The sequence below is a fragment of the Triticum aestivum genome, chromosome 2B (assembly GCF_018294505.1).
Source record: "Triticum aestivum cultivar Chinese Spring chromosome 2B, IWGSC CS RefSeq v2.1, whole genome shotgun sequence".
Lineage (NCBI taxonomy): Eukaryota > Viridiplantae > Streptophyta > Magnoliopsida > Poales > Poaceae > Triticum > Triticum aestivum.
The window spans coordinates 607,305,879-607,318,783 of NC_057798.1; positions in this window are offsets into that span (position 1 = coordinate 607,305,879).

The window sequence follows — 12,905 nt, forward strand, 5'->3', positions numbered from 1 at the left end:
ACGCAAAATCCGGAAACATAACACCGGTATGACAGAAACTAGGCCGGCAAGAGTGGAACAAAACACCAGGCAAAAGGCCAAGCCTTCCACCCTTTACCAAGTATATAGATGCATTAATTATATAAGATATATTGTGATATCCCAACCAAAATCCTGTCCACCATGGAGAAATCTTCAACTTCACCTGCAACTAGCAACGCTATAAGAGGGGCTGAGCAAGCGGTAACATAGCCAATCAACGGTTTGCTAGGACATGGTGAGTTAGAGGTTTGACATGGCAATTGGGAGGCTGACAAGCAAATGGTAGGCATCGAAGCATTGGCATAGCAAGAGCGAGCAAACTAGCATAGCAAAGATAGTAGTGATTTCGAGGGTATGATCATCTTGCCTTAAATCCCGCAAGGAAGAAGAACGAGTCCATGAAGAAGACAAATGAACGTAGACGAACGGTTCCTCACAAACGTGACGTTGTCGGAAACAACCCGAAGAAGCACACCGGAAAGAAGCAAACAACATAGTAAACAACAAACACATCAACATGGCATGAAGCACAAACGAGTATGATGCATGTCCGGTTTAATGAGGCACGGCATGGCAAAATGCACAAACAATCCTACAAATTAAGTGGAGCTCAACATGCAACTCTGTTGCATATTGACGAAACACCACATGACTTATTTAGTTCTCTCTCGTTAGGTACTCAACAATATTAAATGTTGTTTAAGCATGGCAAGAGGTGAAACATAAAGGGATTGTCTATCTAAACAATTTAAATGGGGACGGATATAGAAAATGACAAATCCGGTAAATCCCCATATGCATATAGCAAATTAATACAAACAACAATTTAAATATTTTTAATTGTTGTTATCATGATGCAGATGACATGAACAAGTTCATGCAATTTTAAGCGTTTTTATGAAAATGTTGACATGAGCATGTTATGAAGCATTTGGTCACCATGGCGGAACGAAAAGGGTGCCACGACAAAGATAACAAAAATGATGCCACGACAACATTCCGGTTCCGATAGCTCATGGAGATACCGGTGCAAAAGGAAAAGTGACGAGAGCGTGACATGCGATAGAAGGTGGGGTGATCCCGGATACCGGGTTCCCACAAGATGGTGGCATGGCAACGAGGAGAAACATGCACGCGACAATTTCGGACACGGTGCAAACGCGGGCATCTCATAAAACACACATGCATTCGTTCCACGGCGGTCGTTCTCGGCGGTTATACCTTTGAAGCGTGCGTTTCGGGGCGGTTCGAATTTGATGCGGTGTAGATGGAAGTAGACGTTCTCGCAACGGTCGTCGTGGGAAGTAGTCGTACACGTGATGGTCTTCGGCGGCGGTAGTGGTACATGTTTTCGTGGATGTTCGGGTCCGGTGAGGAACTTGACGTCCTGGTACTTGGCGTCCACTCGGCCTTGGCGGTGATGAAACAAAATGCGATGGTTGTGTTACTAGGCGAGTCCGCCTAGTCGTAGACAGACTTGAGGTACTCTGGGGCAGATGTCCCAACGTTGCAAGGGTGGTCGGCAGGTGCACGAAGGGGAAGCAGGAGCAGAGGTGTGGCGGAGCTCGGGACGCGAGCGAGGGGGAGATGGAGAGGTGGGGCGCAGAGGAGCCCCAGCCTGGTCCGTTTCTCCGGCGAGGGCGGAACGCGGGGTCCGGCGAGGTAGGCGCAGGCGTGGCCATGGACGAAGGGAGCATCAGCTCGGGGAGGAGGCCGAGCACTGGCGAGGAGGCGGTGGAGGCCGGCTGATGCGGACGGGCGCGGTTCACCGGGGCGTAGAGGAGGAGACGAGGGGAAGGACTCGCGGCGGAGAGGAGGCAGCAAGGCGGCGGGGAGCAAGGCGCAGCGGCGGCCATGGCCTCGGCGAGGAGGGTTGAGGGCGGCGGCGCTCGCGCGCAGAGGCGATGGGGATGCCCGATGCAGGAGGAGAAGGGCGAGGCCGCGGTGCTGGGGAGGAAGAGAGGCTGCGAGGGAGATGAGGGAGGAGGTGAGCGAGAGGAAGGAGATGGGAGCCTGGCGCTGGGTTCGACAGGGGCATGGTCGCGGCGAGGGGATCGGGCGCAGGGGAGGAAGATCGACAGGGAGATGGGGATCGCGAGGATCGGGCGAAGCCCTTCCTGGCAGCGGGCGTGCGTGTGGCGGCGGGCAGGGAATGAGAGGGAGAGAGATCAATGGAGAGAGTCGGGGCCTAGGGTTAGAGGGGTTAGGTGGGCCTTGGGAGGCCGGCCCAGTGGAGAAAGAAGTGGCCAGAGGCCTAGCTGGGCAGCTGGGCTGGGCTCTCTCTCTCACTAATCTCTATCAGAAAAGAAATAGAGAGAGGAAAAGAAAGAGAGGGTTAGGGAAAGATTATGCGCAAGTGGACAATTTTCCCGGACTCACAAAAAATGAGTCTGATCCAAGAAAAATAGAAAGAGGCATGATTGAAAGATTTAAATTCAAACTCATTTGAATTTAATTCAAATGGGTTTGAACGGAAGTGAGGGTTTGGGAAGGTCCAAAAATGTTCGGATTTTTGGTGGAGCTCCGGAAAATGATGAAATAATTTATGGGCAGAGTTGGAGACCAAGAATTAAGATAATAAAGGCATTGGGATATTTTGCAAGTGTGTTAAGGTGATTCCAAAACAATGGAATATTCTATTATAGCTCCCTAAATATCGGGAGGTATGTTATAAAGAGAAGTCACCCTTCCCTCGATTTAAATGGATCGAAGATCCATACAATTTATTTAGTTGAGTTTTAAAAATTAAATGGCATGATGGCATGATGACATGATGCAATGCAAAAATAAAAGAGCAAGCACAAAAGAAACACATGGCAAAACTCGGAATAGCTGGAAGTCTTCTGAAGCATCGGTCTTGGGGCGTTACAGGGCCAGCGTCCTAAAAAGGAATGGGTTCAGAGTAAAGCAAATCAGATACAAGACAAAGCAACAAAATTGAAGAACTACAAGTACAGCAAAGAATCTTACTCTTCTTCTTCCTCATCGGAGCTGAGCGCGAAGAGATCGAAGTCCGGCTCGCCTCCGGTGCGACGAGGCGGAGGAGTAGGTTCCCTTGTCCGCTTGGCAGGAGCAGTAGTGGTGGACCGGGAAGACCCTGCTCTAGTTGCCGCAGCGGCCTGAGGTGCTCCCGCGGCAACATTGCTTGCCGCGGTAGAGCGTGTCGCACGGCACGACGGCTGTTGACTTGTCTGCCGCCCCGCTACGTCCCCGGCCTTGCGGAGACGCCTTCTTGGTGGAGCTGGGGGCTCCGCTTGCGGCGAGCTAGTTGAAGGTGGGGAGGAGGAGGAGCCAATCTTCAACGAGTCGCTCGCGCACTCGGCGGGCTTGCTCGACTCAGCTTCAGGCCCGACAAGCTCTTCTTCGCCGGCAAGCTCCTCTCGCTCGACAAGGCTTGCCGCCTCTGCTGCCTCTGCCTCCTCCACGGTGAATCCAAACTCGCCCGCGGCAGCTGCTGCCGCCGCCTCTTCCAGCCTAGTGGCGATGCGCTGCATCTCCGCGTCGGTGGTCTCGCGAGTGAGGCTCTTCTGTTCATCGGAGCGGACCGCCACTTCTACCAAGCCGTCAAAGAACTCCTGCACGACGTCGTCTGCAGGCTCTTGCCAAGTTGGGACAATTCCATGTGAATCGCACAGCGGCATCATTGCATGGATGCGGTCGAGCGAGGAGTTGTTGCACAGCGGAACGAGATGTGCGAAAACTGCCATGGTCAAAGCAGCATTGGGGGTGAAGTCAAGGAGGCGGAACCCATAGGTGTTCATGATATCGCAGAAAAATTCAGAGAAGGGCGGGCAGAGCCCGCAGTAGAAGAATAGCGCGAAGAAAGGGTATCCATTCGGAGCCAGGTCCGAAGAGGCAGCTGGGAGTACCTTCGTACGCGGATGCGCTCGCGTCTCAGTCGACCAGAAGAGGTAGTAGTACTCCCTCAGCTTCTTCGCGGCGAGCTGGGGGGGAGATTGCCTGCTCCTTTCGCAGTGCCGCGAGCCGCTGCGCCTCGGCCGACTTCACGACCTTCCCCTTGTCGGCTTTCGGAGCCATGGCTGAGGTGGTGGGGGAGATCGACGGCGTTGGTGATGCTGGTGGCGATGAAGGGCGGAGCGCTGCTCTCTTTCAGCTTTGGGAAGAAGGGGGGAGCGGCGGAGATTTCTGAGATTGGAGTAGCAACCGGCGAGATGGGCGAACTGCCCCTGTTTCCCCTGCTTATAAAGAGGGAGGGGGCGGGCGTTCCGTCTTTCCAAATAAAGAAACCACCCACGATCTCTCCCACGACGCCGCATTCAACGCGTGCCATTCGGGGAGTCCGCGGTGGATACGGAGTGAGATACGACGTAACCCAGGCCGCGCGTGCCCGTGCCCTATTTTGGGCCTGGCCCAACAGCGCTCGGCACCGTGTGTGGCCCAGGCTCGGGGGCTCCTGTCGGTGTACTAGAGTAGGGGTACCCTAGTACCCCGAACTTGTGCACGGGCAGTTGCAGCACCCCGCGGCAAGGCTTGCCGGGTGACCGCCAAGGTCCTCCGTGGTTCCTTTGGAGCCATTCAAGAACAAAGTATTTAAGCCAAGGAGACAAGGCCCTGGCAAGAGGAGCTTGCCGGGAAGGCCAACTAAGGCATCTCAAGGAACTTGCCGCGACGCGCCACGCGTCCCGGCGAGGCCCGGTGAGCGACAAGCTTCCGGACGCAACAAGACAATGACCACGGCAAAGCGCTTGCCGCGGCAAACCTACCACCCTGTACCCGCGCTCCAGCACATCCACCAACGCGTCCCGGCGAGGCCCAGTGAGCGACAAGCTTCCGGAGCGACAAGACAACGACCGCGGCAAAGCGCTTGCCACGGCAAAGCTACCACCCTATACCCGCGCTCTAGCACATCCACCCCAGGGCAACACGTTGGTGGATGTGCTGGAGCGCGGGTACAGGGTGGTAGCTTTGCCGCGGCAAGCGCTTTGCCGTGGTCATTGTCTTGTTGCGTCCGGAAGCTTGTCGCTCACCGGGCCTCGCCGGGACGCGTGGCGCGTCGCGGCAAGTTCCTTGAGATGCCTTGGTTGGCCTTCCCGGCAAGCTCCTCTTGCCAGGGCCTTGTCTCCTTGGCTTAAATACTTTGTTCTTGAATGGCTCCAAAGGAACCACGGAGGACCTTGGCGGTCACCCGGCAAGCCTTGCCGCGGGGTGCTGCAACTGCCCGTGCACAAGTTCGGGGTACTAGGGTACCCCTACTCTATTACACCGACACTGGGTCCTGAATCGGGTCAGGGTTCGGACTTAAATCCACCCACCCACCCAGATACAAGCGATCTTTCTCACATCAGACAACAATCCCAAGAGACAGTACATCACCTTTGGGCCAGATTCCTCCTTGTAATGAGCAAGGTTAAGGACTGTCGCGAGGAAGACGCAATCTCATTCTTTTGCAAAAATTGCACGGACAAGGGAATCCTTAACACCATAAGTCGCCGTGATATATCACACTTCACTGACTTGGCGGCAATAGTATAGAAGTACTATGCGAATGAAAGCGCCTGGAAAACCCAGGCATTATTTTGGGATCCTATGGCTCTCACTAACCCCCTCGTCCGAATGAAAAGGGTGCACTCTTGCAAGTCACCTGATCCAATCATGAAGAAACCAAAGCCCACTATAGGCCGTGGAACCATATTGGAGGGATGGCTAAATAGGCCATGCAAAATTCACGCCACACCGGATAATGTACCAACACACAGTCTTAGAGCATGTTGGATACTTCGGCAGGTGGCCGAGAGCGGCGAGGATCTCCTCATTAACAATACCGCAGAGCATCATCCTGCAGAAAACAACAATACAATGTTGACAGTCTTTGAGACTTTCGCCTCGAATAATAGACGCAAGAGAGCACTCCGCGGCCTCGCTGAAGTCTGCCATGTTGCAGCAACAAATCATTGGAACGACAAGGCTATAACCTTTAATGCTAGTGACGAACCTCAATTCCGATAAGTCCGAGCACCAGCCGCTTTGGTCCTTACTCCAATTGTGGACGGCTTCTGGCTTACTAAAGTGTTCATGGACGGTGGCAGTGGATTAAACCTCATCTACGAGGAAACTCTCAACAAAATGGAGCCGCATTGAGTAAAGCAGCATGACCTTCCGAGGAATTATCCCTAGTCGGGAGGCACGATGTGCGGGAAAAATCACACTTGATGTGGTATTCAGCACGCGGAAAATTACAGGTCCGAAGAGATAACATTCCAAGTGGCCCCTTTCAGTAGTGGCTACCACGCCCTTCTAGGGCGGGACACTTTCGCGAGCTTCCAAGCTCTACCCCATTATGGGTACATGAAGCTCAAGATGCCCGGGCCAACGGAATCATCACTCTAGCCAGTGATCCGGACATAGCACTTCGCGCCTAAAATAAAACCAGCGCCCTGGCCCTTGAGGCATTACCCGAAGCCCTCGCGGCCGAAGAATTAACTGCATTACGCTCCATAGTGGATAGGGATGACGTGATACTCGATAAGAGATCCAAGTCCACCTCTTTCAAACCAGCGGACGAAATAGTCAAATTCCAAGTCCACCCAATAGACTCTACCAAAACAGCATCCATCGGGGCACAACTAAACCCCACAATCGATGCCGCACTACGGGTGTTCTTACGCGAGAATCGGGACATCTTTGTCTGCACCCTTCAGATATGCCGGGGATCCCATGCAGGCTGGCCGAGCATAGCCTCAACATATTGAAGGGATACAAGCCGGTCAAGCAAACACTATAGCGCTTTTCGGAGCATAAACAACAAGCTATGGGAGAGGAGCTAGCCAAGTTACTCGAAGCGGGATTCATCAGAGAAATAAAACACCCGGATTGGCTAGCAAACCTGGTGATGGTACCAAAGAAGGATAAATCCTGGCGCCTATGTGTCGATTTCAAGGACCTCAATAAGGCTTGCCCTAAGGATCCCTTCCCCCTCCCCCGCATCGATCAAATTATCGATGCTACCGCAGGACACGACTCATTGTGCTTCCTCAAAGCATACTCCGGATACCATCAAATCAAGATGGCGGATTCCCATCAAGCCACGACGGCATTTATCACCCCATATGGCCCCTTCTGTTTCAACACCATGCCTTTCAGGCTCAAAAATGCCGGTGCTACCTACCAACGCATGATTCAGACATGCCTGGAAAAACAAATCGGCAAACAGTTGAGGCATCCGTGGACGACGTGGTCATCAAGACCAGACACGTCGAATCTTTAATAGACGACCTGAGGCTCACGTTTGACAATCTCCGAACATATGACATCAAGCTCAATCCAGAAAAATGTGTTTTCGGCGTTCCCGCCGGAAAGCTGCTGGGCTTCATCGTTTCCAATAGAGGAATTGAAGCAAACCCGACTAAAATCCGAGCTTTGTCATAGTTGGCTACCCCAACAGACCTCAAAAAATCCAGAAATTAACCGGATGTGTGGCTGCCTTAAGCCGCTTTATCTCCCGATTAGGAGAAAAGGCACTACCTCTTTATCGCCTTCTTCGATGCACCGAACACTTCGAGTGGACGGATGCGACGACGATCGGACTGGAAGAAATAAAAGCCCTCCTGGCCAGTAACCCAATCTTGGCCGCACCAAACATTGGCGAACCCATGTTGTTATAGCTGCAACACACCAAGTTGTAAGCGCAGTGCTCGTCGTCGAACGAGAGGAGGACGGACATAAGTTCCCGCTTCAAAAGACGGTATACTATGTATCCACTGTCCACACACCATGCAAGTCATGGTACCCCCATTATCAAAAGATAGCATACACGGTCTTCATGGCATCTCGGAAACTACGACACTACTTTCAAGAGTGTTCAATCACGGTGGCCTCCGAAGTACTACTCAATGACATAATAAATAACCGTGATGCCATTGGCCAGATTGCTAAGTGGGCCATCGAGCTCCTCCCGTTTGACATTACATATAAACCACAGCGAGCCATTAAATCGCAAGTACTGGCTGACTTCATCGCCGAATGGACAGAAGCTGAACTCCCTAAAGAGTACGGTGCATACTCCAATTGGATCATGCACTTTGACGGCTCTAAAATGCTGGCTGGTCTGGGAGCGGGTGTTGTGTTGACATCCCCCACTGGAGATACAGTCCAATACATACTCCAAATACTAGACACAGACTCCAACAATGCAGCCGAATACGAGGCGTTGTTGCATGGTCTTCGGATGGCTGTCTCCATGGGCATCCGCGCCTAGAAGTGCATGGGGATTCAAACCTCACAATATCTCAAATAAATGGAGACTTCGATGCCAAGGATCCGAAAATGGCGGCTTATCGTAATGCCGTCCTCCAAATGTCAGCTCGATTCGAGGGGCTTGAATTTCATCATGTGGTTCGAGAAAACAATCAAGCGGCGGATATCCTTGTCTGCATCGGTGCTAAGCGCGACCCCGTCCCACCTAACATCTCCCTAGAAAGGCTGTTCAAGCCACCCGTGGTGTGGCACGGGGAGACCGGCAATACTAGTCCGGATCCGACCAGAACCCCAGATTCTGAACACACTGACATAATCGGAGGCTCTGCCACCGAAATAACCCCTTCGGACCATCTGATCATGGTTGTCATCGCCCCATGGACCCAACCCTTCTGAGCCTACCTAAATAGGCAAGAACTCCCCGAGGATTAAAATGAGGCACGCTGCATTGTGTGGTGCTCTAAAGCCTACAAGGTCCACGAAGGAGAGCTCGCTACCAGAATACTTCAAAGATGTATCTCCGAAGAGGAAGGGCGACAGCTCTTGGCTGAAATTCCTGCTGGACTCCGCGGCCACCATGCCGCAGCTCGGGCCCTTGTAACCAAGGCCTTCCATACAGGTTTCTACTAGACGACAGCCCGAGCAGACGCACAGGACCTCATCCAACATTGCGTCGGTTGCCAGCTCTTTGCCAACCAAAGCCATATGACGCCCACCGCTCTCCAAACAATCCCCATAACTTGGCCCGTTGCGGTCTGGGAGCTTGATATGGTTGGACCCCCTAAAGGAGGAAGCCATAAGAAAAAATACCTGTTGGTCATGGTGGAAAAATTCACCAAATGGATAGAGGCCAAACTAGTTAAAACAGCCGAATCCGGACCAGTGTTACACTTCATATCAAGGGTCGTGCACCGCTATGGTGTCCCCCACAGCATCATCACGGATAATGGCTCCAATTTCACAGCCGATGAGGTGAAAACTTGGTGCGGCAACATGGGCATTAAGCTCGATTACGCCTCTGTCTATCACCCTCAAACAAACGGTCAAGTCGAACAAGCAAACGGTCTTATTATGAGCGGCATCAAACCCAGACTAGTGCGATCTCTGAAGGAATCAGACATGCACTGGGTTGAGGAGCTTGACTCCGTACTATGGGGGCTGCGGACCACGCCGAATCGCACTACCGAATACACACCCTTCTTCATGGTGTACGGCGCAGAGGCGGTATTGCCCTGCGATATTATTCATGGCTCACCTCGAGTGCGCATGTATGAAGAGAGAGAAGCCGAGCTTGATCGGCGGGACAATTTAGATGCCCTGGAGGAGGAGCGCGACGTTGCAAAAGCCTGTTCCGCATTTTATCAGCAACAGGCTCGCAGGTATCAAAGCAAAGAAGTACGGGCCAAAACTTATAACATTGGCGAACTCGTTCTATGCCTACCAGAGAAGAAAAAGGACAAGCTCAAGCCCAAGTTGGAGGGTCCCTTCATCATTGATAAAGTTCTCACTGGAGGAGCGTACTGCCTGCATGATGCATCAGATAATCGACTCGAGCCGAACCCATGGAACGCGGCCAGACTCCAAAGATTCTACGCCTAGCGCTGAACTCTTTGTTCGTCTCCTTCCCTCTGCCTTTTTTTACTTTCTAGTTATATCATCTCTCTTTCCTTTTATGGCTCTAAAGCTTTACTGTAACTCGACTACACACTCGTGACGCGCTAATCTTCAAATATGTGCATTCATTATACCTGGGGGCTTCTTATACAAAAGCTTAATATAATTATCTTCCGGGCATCACGCCCACTGCATATGTGTCCCTTTTTCATATGTACCTTTTCTTCACCATTATATGCATCGATATGACTTAAGTTTTGGCCAAGCAGGGTTGCCTGGCTCCTGTGTTTATGCCCTACATTCCTGTTAGTTCGCCTAGGGCATAAGGGGAGCACCTCTGCGATTGTTACTGCCGGGTACTCCGGACGCGTACCACAGACTGGGTGAAGCCGAAAGCAAGCGTTCTTAAGGGAATATTTGGTCGGTGACTAAAGATGTTTTTACCTATTACAATACAAACCCCCAGATGTTGCATATATTGCGTTGTTGCACATAGTTAGGACATGCACATTAATGCATGCGTACCCAGGGAAAGGAACCCTTAACGGAACTATTCTGTCTGGAAGATGTTTCTTACTATCCATGTAATATAACATAGCTAGTTGGGTATTTGTCTGTTCAAGCAATTATGACCCCTATGCCTGGTTTCCACGCGTACCCCGGTTTATATAAATGAGCGGGTATTCGAAAACACTCCGGACTGTCGGGTCCGAAGGCTGAAGCAAAAAGGTCAGCCATGACAAATGATTTACAATCCGTCTAGTGACAAATATGTCAATTGAAGTACATAGTCACTTATACTCGAACACTTCTTCTTCTATGCCATCCAACATGCTGTCTAGCCTACAATCCTGTTGGGAATACTTTGCGGCTAATCCTACCTGGTCATATACCAGACTAACGGGAATTTCTTTCCCATCTGACCCTACAGGTCCGACCCGGGCCATGTGATTCGGATCGAGCTTGGTATATCGTGTTATTACCATGGCCCAAGCTTCCCTTGCACCTTGTCGGCAGGCAGATATCTACCATAGTCAGAAACGTCTCCGCGCTCCCTTGAGTAGCTGCACAAGCTCCCCCATGCTTCCTGACCGGGAGGCGGATGGCCATAAGGCCTTGGCGACACCTTGCATCACCTAACGAACTTGTTCGTGTAGTTGCGAAAGCTCTTGCAGCAGATCGCCTGAGCATCCGGGCATCTCCTCTTCGGGACGACCGGTCAGCATACCTACATACATAACTTTGTTAGCCCGTTTCTTCACCGAACAATATAAAGGTTTGTTTGAGCACATACTAAAAATGCCGCTTTGAAGCCTTCTATTTTCCTTCATGGAGTCAGCTAGCTGAGCTCGAACATCTTTTAATTCTATGCTCAGCCGGGTATTGGCATCTTGGAGATTGTTTTTCTCCCGCCTGACCCATGTAAGTACACGCTCGCCAGCATCTAGTTGTCGTTGAGCTCTTTGTTCATCCTCTTGTAGGATCTCCGGATTCACTCCGGGATTATCTGCGGAATCTATTGTCAGATCTGCAACGTGCCAAACACTAAGTGGTACACGTAATTACATTTTTTTCTCGATGGAGAGAAATATTACCAGATGAGGCCTTCTCGGATTCCTCCATTTCGGCAGATGCGGCCCTTACCTGGGCTTGACACTTCTCCAGCTCTTGAGACAAAAGGGTATTCTTCTCTGTAAGAACCTGTTCATAAAATGATCCTTAAATCATTTGTACCAACTGTTTCAAGTCTCAGAGGCTACTGATATACATAATTATCACATTTTGCTTACCTGTATATCTTTTAAATACTGGTTTGTGGCTCTAGCAAGCCCATATTGAGCAGCTCGGACATACGCGTCTCCCGAGTTGAAGGCATTGAAAGCCTCTTCAGAAAAACTAGGATCGCAGAGTGCGGCCCGCCGACGTGGTTCATAGCGCTCTCCACCTCGGAATTGGTAGCGGATATTCTATCTGAATCCTCTATAGGAGGATCTTCCGGTGTCGTCCCCACATTAGCCTCTACCATCAAAACCGGTTCTGGAATCCGGCTGGTAGAGCTGTGATGGGCAGGATCCTCGGATATAGTCCGGCGAATGTTCTTTCTGCCAAGACACAGTGGATGTTGTTATATTTTAAGATGAAAATAACGGAGCATGCTTTAAACCATACCTCTTCGATGGCGGCTCGGCCATGTCTCTGCTCGCTTTCCTTTTTGAAAGCCTACCCAGCTTGGGCCCGCAGTGACTCACCAACAAGGGGCGCCCTAGCTTATGTCACATCCCTAGCTTCTGGCAATGCACTAGGCTAGCCTCATGAGTGTCATCATGTTTAAGTTTCAAATGAATTTGAAATGGGGATTGCCTAAACCCTAGCATCAAAGGAATTCACTAGGTTCACCTAAAATAATTTTAGTAAATCCGAATGGCTTTCAAAAATGTTCATCATTTATGGAAAATAATGTAAACAGTAACCAGAGGTGATGCACATTTTTCCATGACATATTTGGGCTCTGAATTAAATCATACTCTATTTGCATTTGGCCATTTAAATGCTATAAAATATTTTAAATGCCCAAATAATCATGAACTGAAATGTTTACTGTAGGATATATTTCCAACAATGGTCATGAGCAGTTTCATGATTTTTGGGGTTGATTTAGTATTTTTAGAAAAGCCACAAAGATTATAGAAAATAGAAAAAAACAGAAGAATATTAGAAAAGACACGAAACTACCTAACTTACCTTTGCAGCCCACCTCACCGGCCCAGCACTGTAGCTGTGCGGCCCAGCCCACCACCGCCTCCTCCCCGGTTGCCTTCCTCCTCTGCCAGGAGGACGCGCATGTGGCCGACGCGCGCACGCACGTGCCCCGGCCACATCCTCCCTCCCAGCCTGCCTGGCTCCCCCTCGTCGTGCCTAGATTATGTCAGTGCAACGCCTGGACGCCCCCTCCCTCTCTCCCCCAAACACTCTCCCCCTCCTCTGCTCTCCCCACCGAGCGCAGCCGTCGCCGCCGTTCACTGTTGCCGCAGCCACCGTCTCCCCCTGGCCTCGCC